Raw genomic sequence first — 16,236 nt, forward strand, 5'->3', positions numbered from 1 at the left:
CAACGTCAGAGGAGAGAAAGCTAATTGGTGAGAGGTTGAAAAGGTGAAACAGACCTTAGCAACAGCTTGGATATGAGGGATGAGAGATAATGGGGAATTCAAGATGACTCCTAGGTTGCAAGCTTAAAGGACTGGGAGGATGGCGTTACCGTCTATAGTAACAAAGAAGTTAGGAGACAAAGAAGGTTCAGGGAGAAAAATAATGAATTCCATTTTGGACATATTTGGCTTACGATATTTACTGGACATCCAGTTCAGTGGAAATAGTGGCATGCTTAGACTTTTAGCTACAGTCTAAAAAAAATAAACTTGCAAAAGAAAATACAGTTTTAAAAATTTTAGCTCCAGTATTCTCCCACAGCATCAATTATATCTCTACAGAAGACCTCAGATGTATTTAGCTAGGCCTGAGCTCCTAATCTCCACTCACATCACCAAATATCTTTTAACATTTCACATTGCAACATCTTAAGTTCAACAAGTCCAAAACAACTAATTATTTTTTCCCATATACCTTCATCTTTTCCTAACTTCCCTGCTACTATAAAGAGTACCCCTCTCATTGCAGTCATGTTCCCAAGCTCTGTGTCATCCTTGACTTCTCATCTTTCTTATCACTACTCCATAATATATCTATATCTATATAAATATATATATATATATATATGGTAAAGTGCAAAAGTTTTACCCTTCATAACATCTAATATACTCCCTTCTCTCCTCTGACACTGCAACCATTCTGATGACAATCATACCGGGACTATTTCAATAGTCTACTATCTGTGCTCCCAACCTCATTCCAATCCATCCTCCACTTGGCTGTCAAATCAATTTTCCTAAAATGCAGGTATGGATATATCATCTCTCCCCTCTGCTCCCTATTCAAAAAATTCCAATGGCACAGTATTACATTTAACATCTCTGAGTCTTAGTTTCCAAATCTGCAAGATTTGGTTAATAAAAGCAATTAGTTCACTAGATTGTGAGGATCAAATGATAAGATGATGTAAAAAAATTTGCAAACCTTAAAGAGTTACCCATAAAGGTTAGCTATTCATATTCTTTCTTGGAATTTGGCAAAAATAAAGAGTGAAAGATGATGGCTTACTGGGGAAAAGGGTCAAGTGAGTCATCTTTCAGTAGCACTAGAAGTAATAAACACAAATGTAAGCCAAAGGAAAGGAGTCAACATATAGAAAGAATGTGAAAATAAGGGCAAGAGAGGGAATAATAAAATGGCATGCTAAAAGATGAAAAGAGACAACATTTAGAACATCGGTACATCAGGTGCGGGAGGAGGAGAAGAACTGGCTTTAATGAAAGAAGAAGGAAACTTTCTTAGAAAAGAGGAAAAAATGAATAAATGGATAGAAGGCATTTGAAGCAAGAGAGAAAAAGAGAAGGGATTTGTACTGTTAACAAAATGTTACTTTCTGCATTATGAATGGTAGCAGGCCAAGCAGATAAGAGGGCAATTTAAGTTACACTTCACCTTTTTCTCATCACTCTAGTGAGGCTGCAAAATAGCTTTCAATAACTTCTGACTCTTTGTTTGCCTATAGCATTAAAATACTTTTTAAAAAACTTGGAAAGCTATATATTTAACATATCCCAGTTTTTTTAATGTAATTTTCATCTTTTTCTTGAAGCTTGATGGGTAGCATCAGTTACTTTTCATATAAAATGAAAATTCAGGCACAAAACTGAGTTATTTTCTTAATTAAAGTCATATTTAATACAGGGCCATGAATGTAAATGTAAGCCTGAATTGTTCTTCCTGTCTGGTTAAGACCAAATAGAGCATCTTCAAACAAAAAATTACTTAACAATTATAAATTATTATAAAAAATTATAAATTGAAGCATACTTACAACTATAAGCAGGAGTGATAGACTTAATTATATAGGGATTAGTAAAGATTTGAGTGGGTACAGTGAGAATGAAGTTAAGATAAGTGATAAATGATAGATTTTAGAACTGGAAATCTAGAAAGAAGAGTGAGGGAATAAGCACCTACTAAGTGCTAGTTATAGGAGGAAGTTGGGTGCACAGAACACTGTTAGGTGCACAGAACACTGGGCCTGTCAGGAAGATCTGAAATCAAATCTGGCCTCAGACACTTACTAAGTCTGTGACCATGGGTAACTCACTTACCTTCTGTTTGCCTTAATCCACAGTAGAAGGAAATGGCAAACCACTCTAGTATCTTTTCCAAGAAAACTCTCATGACAGTATGGTACATGAGCTCATGAAAAAGATGGACATGACTGAACAACAAATATGCTAGCCACTGTGCTAAAATCTTTATACATTTTTAACTCATTTGATCCTCACAACAGCCCTGGGAGGTAAATGTCATTATCATCATTTTACAGTTGAGGAAACAGAGGCAGAAAAAAGTTAAGTGACTTGTCCAGATTCACATAACTGATAAGTATCTGAGGCTGGATTTAAACTCAGGTCTTCCTGAAAACAAGGATGGTGCTCTATCCACTGTGTTACCTTAAAGATCATCTAACCCAGCTCCATCATTTTTCAAATGAGAAAACCAACATCTAGAGAGATTAAGTTACTGGGCCAAGGTCACATAGGAAAAAAAGGAGGCAGAACCAGAATTCAAATGCAGGTCTTTGGAGTCCAAATATATCATTTTCTTTATCAACTAGTTATAGAGGGAGAAATGGAACCTGCAGATTTTTAAATACTAAAAATAAGCTGTAAGCTTTATGGCTTCAGTAATTTTTTGTTTGAAGATTCTTTATTTGGCCTTAATCAGTCAGGAAGAACAATTCAGGCTTACATTTACATTCACGGCCCTGTATTAAATATGACTTTAATTAAAAAAAAAAACTCAGTTTTGTGCCTGAATTTTCATTTTATATGAAAAGTAACTGATGCTACCCATCAAGCTTCAAGAAAAAGATGAAAATTACATTAAAAAAACTGGGATATATTAAATATATAGCTTTCCAAGTTTTTTAAAAAGTATTTTAATGCTATAGGCAAACAAAGAGTCAGAAGTTATTGAAAGCTATTTAGCAACCTCACTAGAGTGATGAGAAAAAGGTGAAGGCATATAAATCTACTTTAGTAACACTGCTCACCTGCATTAAAAACATTCAAACGGCTCCTCATGGTATTGAGATTACTGGATTGTACAGATTATGCCAGCAGAACGAAAATTATAATAGGGTCTACCCATCTGGAAAGTTACAGGGTTCACAAAGACATAACTAAAAAGCAAAGCAAGACATAACAGAAGAACCTGTCTCCATTTGGTAGCCCTTGTGATAACCACTGAAGACAGACATTGTCTACTAAGGCAGTGAGGTAACTAGGTGGTAAAATGGATAGCATGCAGAGCCTCGAGTCAGGAAGACCTTAGTTCATATCAAGCCTCAAACATTTACTAGTTTATATGTCAAATCACTTCACTTCTTCTTGACTCAGTTTCCTCATTTGTAAAATGGAGATAATAATAGGGCCTGCCTACCATGGTTGTTGTGAGGATCAAATGAGATAATTGTAAAACATCCTAGTGCCTGGCATTTACATAGGACACAAGCATTAAATAAATGTAATTTATTATTATATAGAGATGTGATTTGTATTGATGGTGGAGGAAGTAACCAAACTGATAAAATCTCAAACTTCTTAAATTATTGAAATATTACCCTCAAACTGCCATAATGACAAAGTGGGGAAGGGGAACCTTACCAAGAAAGTCAGTGTATATTTTGTCAGACTGAGACTGTGATCTTAGTGACATCAGATTCCAGGTAAAAGCATCCTGTTTTCTAGTGACCACCAGGAGAGAAGGCATAGTGTAGTGACTAGGGGTTGGTTTTTTAATTAAGAAGACCTGAGTTCAATCCCTTCCTCTGACATATACTAGTTGTGTGAACATGGAGACAAGTCATTTAACTAGTTTGTGACGCTATGAACTCTAAAGTGATAAATTAAACAACCATAACCTATCTGCATTAGTAGATAGAATTTCCATTCTGAGAGTTCCTGTCAGCACCAATAAAATCTTGCAGTTTTGAACAATAATAATAAAAACAATAGCAAAAAGTCGTATTTGGCATAGTGTTAGTCTTATCATCAATCTTTGTAACCAGCGCTAATAGCCAAATGGAAACATCCACAGTGATCTAAAGGCACGGCATGCATTGACTAAAACTGTAGCCACATTCATTTCAACTCAGATTTGCTTGGATTATCAAAGAACAGATGGAGTTAGTAACCAAAATCCAGGTTTAATGAGAGAAAAGTCACTAAGGAAATTCACGATGAGTAATTGAATCTAGAAGTACAACCTACTACAACATAGCTTTGCCACTGACTTCTGGGAAGCAGAAGCAGCAGTTAAGAGAATCAATGCTGTGCAATATTCATAGGTGGAATGATTCAATTGGAAGAAGAACACTACTACCGACATCCCTGTGGGCTAAATCCAATACTAAAAATTTTACATCTTAATTATTGTTAGCTTTTTTAAACATCGTGGCATGTATTACTTTTCATTTATTTTGTTCTCTAGCGTATTTCCCAGGAAACCCAGAGGGAAGAGAACAAAATAAAAATATTTCTCTAGGTTTTTTTTATAATTTTTATACAGTAAGAATCCATAAGACCAATATTGGTTCATGTGTCTTATAATACCAAGAAACTTCTATTCCCCAACCAAATTGGTAAACCAATTATTCTTTAAAAATATTAAAGAATTCCAAGCCAACCACTTTGAGGTTCATTTGTTTAGAGTCTTTTGAGTGTCTAGTATTAAAAAAAAAAAAAAAAAAAACTTCTAAAACTGTGTTAAATAATATACACATGTTGCATACTCATTGTGGAAGAGACTATAAGCTATACATTGTTTTAGCAATATTTACTAACGTAGATGGTAGCTACATCTTAGTATCATCTTCATAGGACATGTACAAAGCATAAAGAGTGGTTCCACATTTTTCTCTCTCACATAACAAAAAAAAAATAAACTTTTAAAAAACATTTACCAGTTAAAAGCTGTCATCTGTGAGAGTATTTGAATAGCCTAAAATATGCTGGGCTACCTCATCTGATTGTATTTGTCATTGATTTGAAATGTTCTTAAAAAAAAATGTTTTGTCTCACTATTGTTTTCTGTTATCCATCAAGAATCTCAGTGATTTTCCCATAGAGGCATTTTTGACAACTCTAGTTTTAGACATATTACAAGAAAATATAGTTAATTTATTCACCTAATAATTTCATTCTGGATATTTAATAAGGTCTTTTGTTATATTAAAAGAGAAGAATGTATGTAATTTTTGACTTTGCTACTAGAACAAAAGAATTCCCTCCCTTCCTGACTCAATAGATTTCTTTTCTAAAGTAAAATACCTCACTGATTTTTAAAAGAAGTTAAGAAAAACTGAGCTTAAGATTTTCTTGATCATCCAGAATTCCCACTTAGCATTATTACAGCATCAATTCTATTCTGTGCCAAGTTCATTCCTACTGCAGCAAAGAAGTCCATTGTTATTCTTGTACAGTATCAGTTTATTTACATTCTTAGATGACCCCTAGAGATTGGTACATACTATTTGAGATTACAATATTCTCCTTTTGAAAACCTTATTAGAAAATCTTTTTTTCCCCAAAGCAATTTATCCTTTATTTTTGCTACCTCCATCCAAGCTTGAAATAATACAGAAGTTAGTCCTTGCCTATGCTGCTTTACATGAATTATAGTTTCCATTTCATTGAGTGCCCTAGCAACTGAACATTTTATCACTCTAAATAAAGTGCCTATTCAGCAACTATTGACAAAAGAAAGTGGTTGGTTTCTTACATGTATACAGTTAAATGTACACTGAAGATCATTTTAGCTGAGGTATTGCCAAAACTTGGTGTCAGCTTTCAAATATCCTACTTTTCTGATCCATTCCTTATTTCTGAACTAAAGTTTAACTTAATATTACTTTTTGTTGTCAAATGATCATTGCTGACTTGTTGAGTGGTATCTTCAAAGTGTTCTCATGTGCTCTGAAGTCATTCACAACTAAATTAGAGTCACAAGACTTCAAGATCTATCAACAAAATATTTTAATAAACTGGCACTGATTTTTCTAAGCTTTAGACTTTCCATTATGGAAAATGTATCATCAAAAGTTTCCTGCAAGCATATGTCCACACTCACAATATTTCTGAGAACAACAGAATGGGAAATGTATATGGAATGTAAATGATAATTACAGGCTCATGATAGGAAGCTTGATCTGAGAGACTATGGTGAAAACGGAGTATGATCTCACCTTAAAGAATGTTTATAATGCTAAATAGAACTGGAATGGGATTCTGGGGATTCATTTTGTAGTCCTGGCTCTGTCCTTAACCAACTGTATGACTGCAGATAAGTCAATTCAGCTCTTTAGAGCTCAGTTTCTTCATCTGTAAGAAAGGGAGTTGGACTAGGTAATGTTACAGGTCTACCCCAGGTTTAACATTCAGTGGGTCTGTGTGATCATTGTTACAGTGTGGCAACTGCATAAAATTTGAATATCAGAAACACACACACACACAAATATATAAAATCTGTCTCTGTGTGTGTATATATATATATGTGAATATAAAAACATGTATAGGCATACATATATGTAAGTATATAAAACTGATGGGAAAGTAAGAGTCTAAAGAATGAAGAGCAATTTGAAGTATTTTATTCAAATATAAAATTTAGACTTATCTTTGATTAAATGAAAGTTTTCTTGGGGATGGATTTTTGGTATTTCCTAAGTTCAGGTAGGTTGGAAACCACCTTTGTTATATTTTACAATATTGAAATTCCAGTTAAGCTAAATAAGGTGATTATAGAAGACAAAGACTTGTCCCTGTTGTCAATCTTTCAAATTATGCTCATTAGAATTATTGAGGTGTTGAATCTGATTCTGTATTATATGAGGTTTGAAATTTTTTAGTCTCTCAACAAACCTTGTCACTGGAATGCCACATTCATGATAAATTAGAAAATCAACAATACATTGAGATATCCTTTTATATATTCTTTATATAGCTTTGCTAGAAAAGTCTAGTTGGAATTTCATTTTATTCATGTAGTTCTTGAAAAAAATTGTATGTAAGACAGAAGGAAAGTAAATCTCCATGAAAAAGTCAATATGCCACACAGATTCACAGCAGTGCTGGACAAAGCTATGAATGACTCTAATAGTAAATTATTGTCATCACTAATAATAACTATTTTTGTTAACATTGTTATTAGAGTTTCCATTAGTTTAATTTTTGAACTTTGTAGTTATATGTTGAATGTTATGACCTGTACCAGAGTATTCAGAAGATCTGTCATATTGTTAATATTTTCATTAATTTATCTGTAAATTGAAAAGCACAGAAAATTCTGCCTCCAACTCCAATCATATATAGTAATCAGAATATTCTAATGTTAAGTGATGCTGGGAATGTCTCTGTTGAACTTCTAATGGAAAGTTCAAATATTTCCCCTCATTAGTAGATACAAAGTATGAGAATAGTAGAGAATAGCTTCCTAAGTCCCTGTATAATGGACTCAGTTATGTAGCTCAACTTTTTCATTCATGGTTCAGGAAAGATAGTTCTCAACTTCTCGGATTGAAGGAAACCCGTTCATCTCTACCCAGCCCACCATGCATTATTGCCTTCAGAAATTAATAAGGTTCAAACAGGCTAATAAGTAGCTGCATTCTTTATTCATAACTTGAAAAGTAATGTAGGTAATCAAGATCAGAAAGGTACAAGTAATGTCTCTATAAGTGGGAAGTTCATCCAAATATATAATAAATCATACCACAGAATGAAGCTTTACAGGATCATTTTTTAAAGAAAGTTTAGAAATAAGATGAAAAAAATATTTATGCCCTTAGGTGGCACAAGGAGGAGAGTGAACAAATATCATCTTCTGATGACTCTTTCCACAGCAGAACATCTTATAGAGCAATTGACCCCATTTGGGAATGTCCAAATTTTTCAACCAATTAGGCAAGTATATTCATAATGAAGGTATTCATATACATAAGGATTTTTGAAGAGTCAGTGGGAAAACTCATTGACAAGTCATATTAACCCTTTTATTTTCAAATGTTAAGCAAAGCAAAACAAAATATTATTTTCCATTCTTCTCCATAATGCCTTTTTTCATTTTTTTTAGGAATAATTGTGTCAATGCTCTAAAAAAAAAAAAAAACTAGATTAAGAAAATCACACGTAGAGACTGTCAGTACAAGTTCCTTCAAAATCCTAAATAAAGATCAAGTAATCTTATACTACTTGGATTTATTACAGGCATGAGTATGCACATGCATGTGCATGCACACACACACACAGGTTATATGGAAGAGACTTTAAATATTCCCTGAATCAAACAGAATGGTGCCATTATTTATGGGGATGAGGTTACAGCATATTTCTATTTCAAGGCATTGAAGAAGAAAACCCTTATGTTATGACCAGATTGAAGTGTGAGAAGCAGCAGTTAGAGAGGCTACTATAAAAAAATTATAATACATAAAAATGAAGTACGCACAAACAAGCATTTAAGTATTACCTTACAATTTCCGTTAGAATTGAAAACTATGTGTTAGCTGCTACAACTATTAAGAAAGATAAGAATGTAAATTCATAGAATTTCCCTAACAAGTTAGCTAGATATAACTTATTCCGACATCTGATTTCTGTATCTACCTCTACTTCAATGGCCAATCTTAGTCCTTTTAGAAAGTAAATGGATTAATTAATGAAGTTATTATAAAATCCTCCTGATAGTCACTGAATCCCTGAAACACTGGCAAATTAGTTATAGTTTATTACTTTTGTTGACCCTATCAAATCATAATTTAAAAATCAAAGAAACTTCTTAAATATTATGTTAACAGGACAGCCTTGAAAATCTAAAGTCATGAAATTAGGAAAATACATAGAAAAGGCTAGAAGGGAGTAATAAGTCGTTAGATTAGATTTTGTAAATTTTTTTAAAGTCATAAGACTTAAGTGTTAAGGAGTTTTATGCATTTCATTATTTTTTAAAATGCACAAGCCTCTAATGTAGAGTTATTGATCACAGATGCTCAGAAAATAAACCTCTGCAGGGATTCTACTGCTTTGAGCTTCCGACCAGCCTCTTTCCTGTTATAAACTGCTAAGAAGTTCATGCAACATATTAGAATACTCATAAAAGAATAGAACAGAAAAAAAAAACAATTAAGAAGATATCAGGGAATTTTAAAAATTTCTAAATATTCTTAGCTTTAGACATAAGAGAAATAGCTATATAAACTTGAGATATTGAAATGAACATTTTTAAGATGTCAGATTATTGAAACATTCTAGTATGTTCAAAATTATGAGAAAAAAAGGACCTCTGACTCGATAAAAATATCTAAAGTCAAAGAAAAAAATTAAAAAAGGAGATATTGTTTAGAGGAGTAGAAGAAATGAAAGTTTTGTGTCATGATGTAGAGAACAAAATTGCAAAATTCAGGAAAACCACTTCAGAACCAAAACTTGGCAAATATGTCAGTGGAATAATGCGTTGGTTCACTTTCTATTGGACTACAGGGCACTATCTGATGGCATTAAAATGGTTCACATCATCCAATCAAGCTTAACTTTGACAAGTCACTTTGTTTTGTTTCTTTGCTTTGTTTCTGTGGTCAAGACAACTTTCATATTTTTTCACTTAAAAAAAATCTACCTTATAGTCTATCTAAAAGAAACTAAAAAAACTATACATACTGATTCAAACAGAAAGCATACAATTATCTTTATTCATCCAGAGAGCTTTCTACCCTTTACTGACACCCTCTGGTTCTTGTCTCTAAAACAGCTTTCATTTCCAACCCAACACTTAAAATTTACCCTGAGATGGATATATTTTTAGAGTGTCAAATAAAACAACTATGTTAATCAAACTATTTCAATAATTATTCTAAAAGCTAGCTACACAGGTAATGAGCAGGCATGCGTGATCTCTTTAAAAAATAATTGTAAACTAAGTAAATAATTAATCATATGTTTAGATATGTTATATGTTCCCATAGTGGTTTTTGACTATCTAAGAGTTAGACCTTGGCTTATCTGGGTCAATGTCCATATATTTCTTTCACCTATTGTTAAAGTCAAGAAGTAGAGATTGTCAATGACCTGGTTCATAGAAAGCCACCAGGATCTATACTCAGTGTATCATGATTTAATTGCCAACTTCAAAAGTCTGGATCTGAGTTTCTGTTGGTTATTATTGTTTGGTCTCTTACTGTTGAAAGTTCTAACATTGTATCTTACTATCTATGGTCACAACCCTCTCTTCTCGAGTTCTAAGATCAGGATCTCCTCAGTCTTTAAATTGGAGGGGAAAAAAGGTTCTGTTCAAGTTTTCTACTTTTTGCTCTATAAACATTCCCATTTATATACATAATACACTTTTTGTTATTCACAAGCTTTCCGCACTGAAACACAACTCTTACACACACACACACACACACACATTTAAAAATGCATTTTTCTCCAGTTTTTGTTTACTTATTTTGTAGTTTTTGCCCTTTCTTGACTGCCTTTTCTTTAATCCTTTGTATTTCTTCTGAGGTACTAGATATATAACAATGCCTTACAATATCCACTAGACTTAATTAGCCTTTGTTTCTACTCACTTTCCCCCTTTGAATAAATTTGTTTCATACTTAATTATTTCACCTCAGAACACACATACATCTTTCAAGTTTAGGTAAGATGTATAGGTGCACTCAGAATTTAGATGAAATTGGAGCCAGAGCATGTTGATCCCAGGGGGGAAAAAGCATGAAAAGGAAGATGAGTGTGTTATTAGAAATTTACTTCAAACTCTTTGATAACACTTTAGGATAATGCTCTAATCATTGCTAATTCCTTTGGTATTCAGGATAATAATATTAATCATGATTAACTCATTTGTTAATAACATGGATGTCAAAAGTACTTCTGTAGGAGTTCTGGCATAATTCACTGATAATTAATTACACCTCCACTAATTCTTAAATGTCACCCAAATTTTAATTGTTTGATATTACTTCTGTAGGTGGGCCATATAACTTTTTCACATCGCTTCCTTGCATTTTCCTTTTAAAAAAAATAACTGAGTATAGAATTATATAAAGTAACTAAAAATACTGACACAAATACATGTAAAATATCTAGGTAAAGAAAAAAATGAAGATCCTGGAAATTTGCTTTTAAGTAGCCATACTATATTCTTGTTTATTTTCCATTCTAAAGGGGAATAAAAAACGAACATAGAATAGGTTTCTTTTGGTACTATTTAAGGGAAAACAATCAATTGCTTGCTTGCTAAAGGGATAATTCTCAGCTCATCTTAAAGTATATTCATAAGTATTCAAGTCAGTGCTCTTAACACTTTTAATTAGAAACACCCATACCTGATAGGGCATCTGAATATTTTTGACAACCTGCCTGAACCTTCAGACCCAGACTTGCTACAATTCAAGCTATTGTTTTCCTAAGTGTCCTGAACTTGGTAGAAGTCTACTTCCAGCACATCACTACCGCTTTTTAACAAGTTGCTACATTGCAAGAACCCTGGGGTCAGAGGTAGCTGATTCCCACCTAGATGTTTCTCAGGCATCAGTCAGACACTCGGCACCTGCAAACTGCTTCCTACTTTCAGAATATTTATTTTCTGTTGCAGAGACTCCTCTAGATTTCCTGGCATGCCATCTTCCCCACTGCCTAGTTTAAGGAACTGTTTCTGGTTTCGGGAACATTAGAAGATACATAAATAGGTCACATTTTACTCTTGCTTCAACTTTTCGGACATAAAAATCGGAGCATAGAGAAAAAAGCCATACAAAAATAACACCCCCATCAGAAACAAATGCAACCCCTGGCCCTGAGCAGACCCCAGTTGGCTTCCCCCATGCAGTTTGAACATGCTGACAATCTAGTAGGGAAGCATGAATTGCCCGGGCTCTGCTGCCCAGTGTTAGCCAGTGCCAGAAGATGCCCAAGCGCAGTCCCCGGCACCAGCCCCTGTTGTAGAAATGTCAGTCACTCACCGACGATGTGACAGAATCTCCGTCCGCGCTCTACCCGCCTTGGTGCCTCTTAGTCCCGGGCTCCCATCCTCTTGGCAGCCACAGACCGGCTGGAGTTCACATCTACCAGGCAGGCAGGCAAAGCAGGCAGGCAAGGCAGGCAGGCAGGCAGGCAGCCCCTCGCGGTTCCGCTCAGCCTGGGAGGGCGCAGAGAGAGAACTGCGGAGTTTGGAGTCATCCAGAGGGAATCCTCTCGCTTCCACTGTCGCTCACTGAACGAGGGACGCAGGTGAACGCATCCTCTCCGCCTAGAGCTTTAAATAGCACTTTTACTGCTGGTTTCTTGCAGTTTATGCTTCCTTCCACTCTGGATTTGATTATATTGGGAAATAGGTGAGGCACCTCCTCTGGTTGGTGTTTTTTTTGTACAAAATTTTCTCATCCAATGTGGTCGCTCTTCCCCGGCGCTCTCGCTCTCTGACTGGCTGTGTCCTCCTCGCAAGCTGTGTGTGGATGAGCGTGTGTGTCTCTCCTTTCCTCGGCTTCTCCCTCCCTTCTTTCTCTGCTTCGCAGAGCGCCTCACTGCCTCTTGGTGAAAAGGTTCATTTCGCATGTCCTCAGGCTTAAAGGACTGTTGGCCTCCAGAAGGGTTTGAGATGTTTCCTTCCTCGTCTCAGTAGTCTACGGGTATTTTGCTGTCCTAAGTAATAAGAAATCCTCCCCGCTCCTGCTTTCCTCCTATCCCCCGTCTGTATTTAAAATTCACAGGTTTACTTAGCCACCACTCTAGCTGCGGCTGGGTACCTGCTAGACCTCCTGCCAAGGGTAATCCTCTGCCGGCCCTTCTGCGCTGCTGCTGCGGCTGCTCTCGCCCTTTGCCTGAGTTGCCTTGCTCATGCCTCTTAACCACCACTACAACCATCCACTACCACCACCACCACCACCAATACCCTGGCATGGTCATCTTTGCTTTTTACCAGAGCAGTTTTTCACTTTGATTTTTTTCCTCCTTGTTTTCACTGTGATACAGCTCTTTGTTTCTATCCTTGGCTTTTTTAGACTCTTGTACACCTAGGTACACCTCCTCCATTTTTCCCCCAATACTGTTTATCCCTGAGTCAAGGGAATAGTAGGTTTAGTCTCAGATGTCAGACTCTCAGAATTTTTATATCACAATGGCTGTAATTGGAAAAATAACACAGGTAGTAAATCCACAGGATGGCAGGTTTAGTGCCATTGTTCTGACTATCCTCTCTATACTTTTCTTCTCTCTGTCTTTGATTCATTTTCTAATTCCCTTGATTCATCTGATTCTAATTGAATAGTGCTTAAATAAATTATATTGTATCTCTTTTCTGTTATATTTTCCTACAGTTATATGATACAGTATCTGTACTTAACGGAAAAGTAATACCATTTAATATTTCATATTTATATGATCATTCCTGACTGTAAGAAACAAGAACTCTATGAAGTCAAACTCTGCATTTCCTTTTTTTGTGGCTATGACTGAGTCCGCCTGCAGAACAGAGCATCTATTCTTCTAGCTCACTTATTCTCTGGCTGGGGTGTCTTACTGATTTTAAATGGTAGTAAGACTCAAGTGTCAGAATGCTCTAACTTAAAGCCTTATAATATTGGGTCAGAGTTTTCTTTTATTCTTGCAGCTTTTGTCTTAATTCAAATTAGTCTTAGATTTCTTTTCTGCTTCTGACTCATCCATATATCTTGCACAAACTTTCAGTTTTCACTTTTGGCTTCTGTCAGAATCCAACATGATTTCTTGCTCCAAGGGATATACAACTCTCTGCCTTATGAAATAGACAACTTTCTGCTTTTTTTTCATTTAAGATTTGTCCATTTCGCCATACATTTAACTTTCCTCATATTTCCAGCAATTACGTTATTTTTTTCTTCATGTGTTAACTGAATAATTGTTATCAATATACTACTTCTCTGAGTTTTATTTTCATTTTTTCTTTCCAGTGACTTCATATCAGTGGTTTAAAGTCAACTAGTATATTGTACCAAGAAGAAAAGCTCTTGGATTTGTATAGTTATTCTTAGGTATGTCAATTGATTCAGAAGTTTAAGACCTTTTAATTCTTTTCACTTAATTTGCAGGGTTGTCCTCCCCTCTCCTAATGATGGAATAAAGCATCTAGTGCTTTTTGTTTGTTTGTAAATGGAGATATGCTTGTTTTTTTGAGTCTCCATGGATTAGTGAAAGTATTGGCAAGTTCATATTCATGTCTGTACACTTTAATATACTTTCTGAATAAAATAAAATAATTATATTGGGGTTATTTAGCCTTATCACCTCAGCTGGTTCATTAAATTAAAGAAATTTTTATTAATCTTAACTTTAAAATGTCATGCATGTGTTTCTTTTTTTGTTTCTCTTCTTTAATTATGTGATTGTGTCTGGCTTATCTGCATGGATTTAAATAAAGCAGTCAAAAGAAGGTAAAATGAGAACTTATTCTAGAAACCACTATATAGTATGACCTCTCCATATCCCAAACACTTTTAAAAGAGTATAAATGGAGAGCAGTTTCACACCTACAATGACTGAAGGAGCTTTCTCATTGTGGGTGCCTTATGCTAGCACAATCATAGATCTATACCACTACTAACAGCAGTGCCCTTATGAGAAGTAATAATGATATGCTACATGTTTCAGAGGAAAGTAAAAATAAGTTTAGAGTTAAGTCCTACCCTAGAGTGAAGACTTTTTCCATTGTCTCAGTTCAAGTTCTAGCATCATCTAGTGATTATTTGCAGTGTCACTAGGTTATTGGCTAGCATTTAGTTGGGACTCAGATATAGTGATGGTATTACTTTTGATCTCATGAATAACCTATGAAGTTATTATTTCTAATCTTTCTAGTTATTGTTAAAAATCTTAGATAATATAATTGGGTCTTTTGCTTTTTTGCTAAAAGCCTAGCAGTCATTCTTGAATGTAATTTTAGTGAATTTATTTACAAATGCAGGTATTTGAAGGATAAATGACTACCATAGATTACATACATTTCCATTTCCTGAGATATTTATTGGTTCCAAATATAGAATGAAAATTTATAGAATTGGTGAGATGTAGGAGGATCAAAGAACACAAAGAAAGCATTTATCACGCAATGATTGGTAAGGATGTTTACTGAGAAAATTTATGAATTTTAGCAAATGTACTATTCATGTTGTAACTATCAGTTACTATTCTTTCCATAATAACGCTAACTTTTGACTTTGAATTTCCTTTCTCTCCCATAGAAGGTACCCAGACCCCAATGGAGTCAACTACACATGACTTTTAAAGGTTGCTCTATTTAAAGGTCACTTGTTTGTCTCTCTCAAAGTGAGTGACATTAATAACCTCAAGTTGCTTATTCTCTACTTTGATAAGGGCATTTTCACCATGAAAACTTCAGTACTGAATTGGATTAAAATATTTGGGTTGGGTCATTTTCCCTAAGCTATAACTATAAACTAAAGTTCAATTTAGTTGTCATGTTGCTTATCTGATCTCTTTGTCTAACCATCTTTGTGTAAATGTCTTAATCTCTTTATCTCTCTGTCCCCAGTGGGCAAGCAAGCAGATGCAGAACATCTGTAGTATCTGAGCTGTCTCTGAGCTTTTGCTTATTTGTCTTATAGAAGTCTCTCCTTTAAATTCTCCCTCTTCTCTTCCTTTATCTGACCCCAGTGTGCTCTTCTTGGACAAAAAGAGGACAGGTCATTGGCATCATATGTTCAATAGACTCCTTGCTACAATTTTTTTCCAAGCAAACTGCCTAATCTTCTATTTAGTGAATAGATTCCTTCAACTGAACGGAATGAAATGGATATAATAAAACCATTTAAAAGTGATAACATCAATCAACATTTTTGGTTCATTTTCTTGCCTGAAGGGATACATTAGGCATTTGACTTCATCTTCTTTGATGTTTTTTTCCTCTTTGATTACTTGTGCCCAAGAATTCTGAACTTGTAAAGGCTTCAGTTTTCACACAGTGAGTGACACCTGTAATAATATAAGGTCTTGTATTGGTTTTTCATCTACATTTATTTTATTGCAATTCTTACTTGTCATATAAGAACTTATGCAGCTAGCATAACACAGAATTCACATTTTTAAAGTTAGTATTGAGTCAATAAAATGCCAGACTAGATGTATTCAGTA

At 34.7% G+C, this 16,236-nt stretch overlaps 1 protein-coding gene across 3 annotated transcripts in view; it reads right to left on the reverse strand.

Annotated features, from left to right (window-relative positions):
- Window positions 1-12,886, reverse strand: part of CNTN5 (contactin 5) — a 1,560,624-nt gene extending 1,547,738 nt beyond the window's left edge. For 2 of the 3 annotated variants that reach the window (XM_072611297.1, XM_072611298.1), the window contains exon 1: window positions 12,075-12,877. The gene's annotated coding sequence lies outside the window, so the exon portion shown is untranslated. Of the gene's footprint in view, window positions 1-12,074 lie in introns of all 3 variants that reach the window. The other variant, XM_072611299.1, reaches the window with a different exon arrangement.
- Between the last annotated feature and the right edge of the window lie 3,350 nt (window positions 12,887-16,236).

The sequence above is a fragment of the Notamacropus eugenii genome, chromosome 5, assembly GCF_028372415.1.
Source record: "Notamacropus eugenii isolate mMacEug1 chromosome 5, mMacEug1.pri_v2, whole genome shotgun sequence".
Lineage (NCBI taxonomy): Eukaryota > Metazoa > Chordata > Mammalia > Diprotodontia > Macropodidae > Notamacropus > Notamacropus eugenii.